This window comes from Crocuta crocuta, unplaced genomic scaffold (assembly GCF_008692635.1).
Source record: "Crocuta crocuta isolate KB4526 unplaced genomic scaffold, BGI_CrCroc_1.0 scaffold271, whole genome shotgun sequence".
Lineage (NCBI taxonomy): Eukaryota > Metazoa > Chordata > Mammalia > Carnivora > Hyaenidae > Crocuta > Crocuta crocuta.
The window spans coordinates 2621445-2628009 of NW_027527824.1; the positions used below are offsets into that span (position 1 = coordinate 2621445).

The 6565-nt window shown below is 43.6% G+C and overlaps 1 protein-coding gene across 1 annotated transcript in view; it reads right to left on the reverse strand.

Annotated features, from left to right (window-relative positions):
- SORL1 (sortilin related receptor 1) overlaps nucleotides 1–6565 on the reverse strand; it is a 174234-nt gene that overhangs the window by 104880 nt on the left and 62789 nt on the right. The gene's annotated exons all lie outside the window — the stretch shown is intronic.

Genomic DNA, 6565 nt, shown 5'->3' on the forward strand with positions numbered 1-6565 from the left:
CAATGTAAATACCATATTATATATGTGATGGTATGATAATGAAAAAAATTATGTACTTTGATCTTTATTCCCAGGTCCTGGTAAGAGCTCCTAAAAACCTTGTCATTACCTGACTCATGGGAGTGATGTGTGTCTTATATATCCTATATCCCTTAGAACTTCCTGGAAGATAGGAGAGGACAGGGGCTGGCTACCAGAAAAGCTAGGCATGATTAGAAGCCTGAAACTTTCCGCCCCACCCTGTCCCTTGGGGAAATGAAGGGGGCTGGAGAGCGAGTTCATAATCAATCATGCCTGAATGATGAAGCCTCCATTTAAAAAAAAAAAAAACATCCCTGGGGCACCTGAGTGGCTCAGTCTGTTGACCATCCAACTTAGGCTCAGGTCATGATCTCATGGTTTGTGAGTTTGAGCACCGTGTCAGGCTCTGTACTGATAGCCAAATTCCACTCAAGTCATGATCTCGCGGTTCGTGAGTTCAAGTCCCGCATCAGGTTCTGTGCTGACAGCTTGGATCCTGGAGCCTGCTTCAGATTCTGTGTCTCCCTCTCTCTCTGCCCTTCCCCCGCTTGAGCTCTGTCTCTCTCTCTCTCAAAATAAATAATATATAATAAATGTTAAAAATTTTTAAAAATACATAAAAATTAAAATTAAAAAAATCCCTAAACTGAAAGATGTGAAGAGCTCCCAGGTTGATGGAGACATCCACATGCTGAGAGGCTGGCACATTCCCCTCCATGAGGACAGAAGCTTCTACCTCAGGACCCTTCTGGACCTTGCCCTATGTACTTCTTCATCCAGCTACTCATCTGTAGCCTTGGAATATCCTGTATAATAAACTGATGGATGCTAGTAAATATTTCCGAGTTCTGTCAGCCATTCTAGCAAATTATGGAACCCAAGAAGGCAGGATGGAGGTGGAGGGTCACAGGAACGTTCTATTTATAAGCTGGTCAGTCAGAAAAACAAGTGACAACCTGTAACTTGTAATTAGTATGTGAAGGAAGGTGGGGGTGGGACTCAGTCTCATGAGACTGAGCCCTTAACCTGTGGGGTCTGTGTTAACTCCAGCGAGCTAGTGTCATGACTCAAGTGCAGGACATCCAGTTGGTATCCAGAGAATTGGAGAATTGCTCCTTGTGAGGGGAAACTCCCTCATCATTGGGTAACACAAGAATTCTAAGGGGCGCCTGGGTGGCTCAGTCAGTTAAGCGTCTGACTCTTGATATTGGTTGGGTGATCTCATAGTTCATGGGTTCAAGCTCTGTGTCAGGCTCTGCATGGACAGTGTGGAGCCTACTTGGGATTCTCTCTTTTTCCCCTTTCTCTCTGCCCCTTCCTGCTTGTGATCTCTCTCTCCCCCTCAAAATAAATAAGTAAACTTTAAAAAAAAAATGGTACTTCAAATCTCTTTTTAAAAAGTATTCTGGGGCTCCTGGGTGGCTCAATCAGTTAAGTGTCCAACTCTTGAATTCTGCTCAACAATTCAGTAATGGCACCAGGGCTATGGGAGCCCAAAGTGTGTGCTGCCCCGGCTCCATCTTGCTACTTCATCTTCTCACGTAAACCCACTCACTCATGCAGAGTCTACGGGACAAGGAGAGGTGGCAGGTGCTCAGGAGACTGGCTCTAGACCTGGTTCAGCCACTGTTCAGAGGCCTCAATCTCATCATCTACACTGACAATTAAGGACACTTGGAAGCTCCAAAATGCTGTCATTTTATAATTCTAAATTAACCACCGAATTTCAAATGTGGAAAACCTCAGATACAATGAGCACAGAAGATTTATCCACACTGACAAAGAAAGGTTCTTGGACCTTTCTCCCAGACTTGTCTGACTTTCTCCACAGTCGGGAGTGATGTCTACCAGCCAATAATACATGGTGTCCATGATAATCATAAAAAAAAAAAAAAAAAAAAAAAAAAACCAAAAAACAAAAAACTTGGGTGGCTCAGTTGGTTAAGTATCTGACTTTAGCCCAGGTCATGATCTCATGGTTCATGGAGTTCAAGCCTGGCATCGGGCTCTCTGCCATCAGCGCAGAACCTGCTTCAGATCCTCTGCCTACCTCTCTCTCTGCCCCTCTCCTGTTCACATGTGCACGATCTCCCTCTCAAAAATAATGAAAACTTTTTTAAAAATTTTAATTTTAAACTAAAATAAAATAGGTACAAGATGGTAACGCTGCACAACACAATTTTTAAATGGCCAATGAGCACATGAAAAGAAGTTCAACATCATCAGTCACCAAGGAAAGGCCAATTAAAACCGTGATGAGGGGGATGCCTGGGTGGTTCAGTCAGTTAAGTGTCTGACTCTTGACTGTGGCTCAAATTATGATCTCATGGTTTGTGGGTTCAAGCCCATGTCAGACTCTGTGCTGACAGCATGGAGCCTGCTTGGGATTCTCTCTCTCCCTCCCTCTCTCCGCCCCTCACCTGCTTATGTTTTCTCTCTCTCAAAATAAATTTTAGAAAATAAATTAAATTAAAAAGATTTTAAATACACACAATGAGGGCTACTGAGTAGTTCAGTTGGTTAAGTGGTCAACTTTTGATTTCAGCTCAGGTCGTAGTCTGACAGTTCATAAATTCGAGCCCTGAAGAGGGCTCTGCACTGATGGCAAGGAGCCTGCTTGGGATTCCCTCCCTCTCTCTCTGCTCCTACCTGCTCATGCTCTCTCTCTCTCTCTAAAATAAATACTTTTTAAAAGCCATGATGAGACATCACTGTATACTCATTAAAATGTCCCAAATTTAAAAAACTGACCATACCAAGTGTTGGTGTGAACCTGAAATGATCATAACTCTGACACACTGTTGGTGGTAATGTAAAATGGTACATCCACTTTGGAAAACAATTTGGCAATTCCTTAAAAAGTTAAACATAAGACCCATCAAGCTGTCTAGTCATTCCATTCTGAGGTATCAACCCAGAAGAAACAGAAATATATATTCTAAAAAAAAAAATCATGTAATCAAATGTGTTATAACTGTTATAATTTATAATTGGCAAAAACTGTAATGCCCATCAACAGATGAATGGATAAACAAATCGTAGAATATCCCTACAGTGGGACGCTACTCAACAACAAAACAGGAAAAAGCCCCTGATACATGAAAACAATATATGCCTCAAAATCACCATGATGAGTGACAGAAGCCAGGCAAACAGACTGCATAGTATGAGTCCATTTATAGAAAATTCTAGAAAATGCTAATTAACAATCTGTCAGGGACGAGGTCAAGAGAAGGATGGACTACAAAGGGAGAATAAAGATACTTTGGGGAGGACATAAATGCTTGTGGTCTTAATGGTGGTGTTGATGATGGCTGAGNGATTTTAAATACACACAATGAGGGCTACTGAGTAGTTCAGTTGGTTAAGTGGTCAACTTTTGATTTCAGCTCAGGTCGTAGTCTGACAGTTCATAAATTCGAGCCCTGAAGAGGGCTCTGCACTGATGGCAAGGAGCCTGCTTGGGATTCCCTCCCTCTCTCTCTGCTCCTACCTGCTCATGCTCTCTCTCTCTCTCTAAAATAAATACTTTTTAAAAGCCATGATGAGACATCACTGTATACTCATTAAAATGTCCCAAATTTAAAAAACTGACCATACCAAGTGTTGGTGTGAACCTGAAATGATCATAACTCTGACACACTGTTGGTGGGAATGTAAAATGGTACATCCACTTTGGAAAACAATTTGGCAATTCCTTAAAAAGTTAAACATAAGACCCATCAAGCTGTCTAGTCATTCCATTCTGAGGTATCAACCCAGAAGAAACAGAAATATATATTCTAAAAAAAAAAATCATGTAATCAAATGTGTTATAACTGTTATAATTTATAATTGGCAAAAACTGTAATGCCCATCAACAGATGAATGGATAAACAAATCGTAGAATATCCCTACAGTGGGACGCTACTCAACAACAAAACAGGAAAAAGCCCGATACATGAAAACAATATATGCCACAAAATCACCATGATGAGTGACAGAAGCCAGGCAAACAGACTGCATAGTATGAGTCCATTTATAGAAAATTCTAGAAAATGCTAATTAACAATCTGTCAGGGACGAGGTCAAGAGAAGGATGGACTACAAAGGGAGAATAAAGATACTTTGGGGAGGACATAAATGCTTGTGGTCTTAATGGTGGTGTTGATGATGGCTGAGTGACGGTGACCCATTCTGATCAAACTGTACCCTTTCCAGTGCAAAGTTTACTGTTGTTCCTCAGGCTTCAATTAGGTTAAGGAAAGACAGCACAAAAAAGGAACTCGGGATCGGAGAATTTGCACAACTAATGAGTACTAGGAGGGGAGCAAGAAGTACAATCACCAACTTTCTAGGCAGCCTCTGTCCACTGCATCCTACCTCACACTTCCCCTGTCACCACCCATGCCTCTCAGAGCTCCAGATTGTCCCTCTCACATGACCACTCCCTGAGCGCACTCGGATGCTCACTCGCATAGACATAGTCTCAACCTTCGCTTCCCCTCCTCAGCTCTCTGTTCTTCCCAAAATGAGATCCCTTGTGCAATGGCTGCTCTTGGCAGGTGTGAAGCCTGGCTGGTGGGAGGCACAACAGCTGCCCCAGTATTGACCAGATGACACTACTTAGCGGGAGGAGGAACAAGCTACTGCTTTCTACCCTGAAGGAAATCACTTGCAGATGTTCGAATCCCACATTACATCAACATCAGAAGGTCCAAATAAACCACAAGCCTATCTGCTGAGGAGAGAACACCCAATTTCAAGAGGAATGTCCAGCTCCAGTGAAGAGGAAAACAGCTGCTTAATCTTTCCCAAGGGAGCAGGGCAAAGATGCCCCCCAAACTCCTAACTGTTCACACTCTTTGACTGCTAGGCCTTAACAACATCTTTTGCCCGAATACAGAGTTATGTTCTCCACCACACTGGTGGTTCCTTACTTATGCACACACACAGTGTCTGGGTCCCAGATCCCTCAGGCTGAAGGAGGGTAAACCCTACCTCACAGGAGATACATGGTAGGTCTCTGTAAACTGTACAGAGCCAAACAAATGTCAGGTATTATCGATGCTTTACGTATTACATATTTAAACACGAATGTGGGCGCCTGGGGTGGCTCAGTCATTAAGCATCTGACTTAGGCTCAGGTAATGACCTCACGGTTCGTGAGGTCGAGCCCCTCATTGGGTGCACATGAGCCCCACTTTGGGTAAACGTGAGCCCCACTTTGGGTGAGCTCTGCTTCTCTCTCTGTCTCTCTCTCATTCCCTCTGCCCCTCCTGGGACTCTCTCGGCCCCAGTATGCCCCTTGCTCACTTGCGCCTATTCTCTCTCTCACTCAAAAAAATAAATAAAAATAAATAAGTAAGTAAATATGAACATGTACATATTGCACTCCCCAATAAGAAGCACCTTGAGGATGCTGGCTTGTCTGAGAATGTCATATCCCTCCTGACATCATGCAGGACGTGCTCAATTAAATGCCTGCCCAGTGGTCTGTTGAGATGGTGGCTCATCTCACACAGGGAGCAGAGCGCCCCCAAAAGGAACCCCTTCAGAAAGGGACTTAGATGTACTTTCCTTGGCCTTCATAAGTCATGGGAGGTGGGTGAAAGCATTTTTTTTTAAAAACAAGTTTGGCAATTCTCCAATGTCCAAGGCTGAATGAACATCTGGGGACCATGATATAAGCTCTACTTTCAGAACTAGTATAATCAGTGCCTAAGGACCGACAGTAGATCTACGAACTTAAGGAAAAAACAATCTTCTGTGGCACCTGGGTGGTTCAGTCGGGATCTCCCTCTCTCTCTCTGCCCCTCCTCAGCTTATGCTCTCAAAAAAAAACACCAAAAACTGAAACTAGTCAAAACCAGTCTTCTTCCATGGCACGCAATGAGATGAAAATGTATACAGCCCACTGAGAAGAGGCTTGACTTTCATTATGATATAAAAACAGGGGCGCCTGGGTGGCTCAGTCAGTTAAGCGTCCGACTTCAGCTCAGGTCATGATCTCGTGGTTCAGTTCGTGAGTTCAAGCCCCGCATCTGGCTCTGGAGCCTGGAACCTGCTTTGGATTCTGTGTTTCCCTCTCTCTCTGCCCCTCCCCCACTCTCACTCTATCTCTCAAAAATAAACACTTAAAAAGTTTTAATTAGAAAAAAAGATACAAAAACAAATAAACAGCCAACTTCACACCAGACACCACTATAGCCACACTGCCATTTGCTGATAGAGTCTGCGAATGGCTGCGGAGTGCCCACACCATGCCAGGCACTGCAAAATGGGCACTGCTTTGTCCTCTTGGGATATTTAGTTACATTTACAAATCAGGGGGAAGAAAAGGTCTGTTTTTGATTTAAAGTACTATTTGTTGGCAAAACCCCGAGCCCACATTACAAGGTGTGAACACAAGTCAGCACAGCTGACGCTCACGGGTGGCTCTGGGTTCCCCTCTTTGTTTTATGGTCATACTTGGTGGCACTGACCTCCACCTCAAGCCACTCGTGTTCCTGAAATGTTGAGGTGCAATCAAGTTCTCAGACATACAAGAACACAGGCAGAGGTT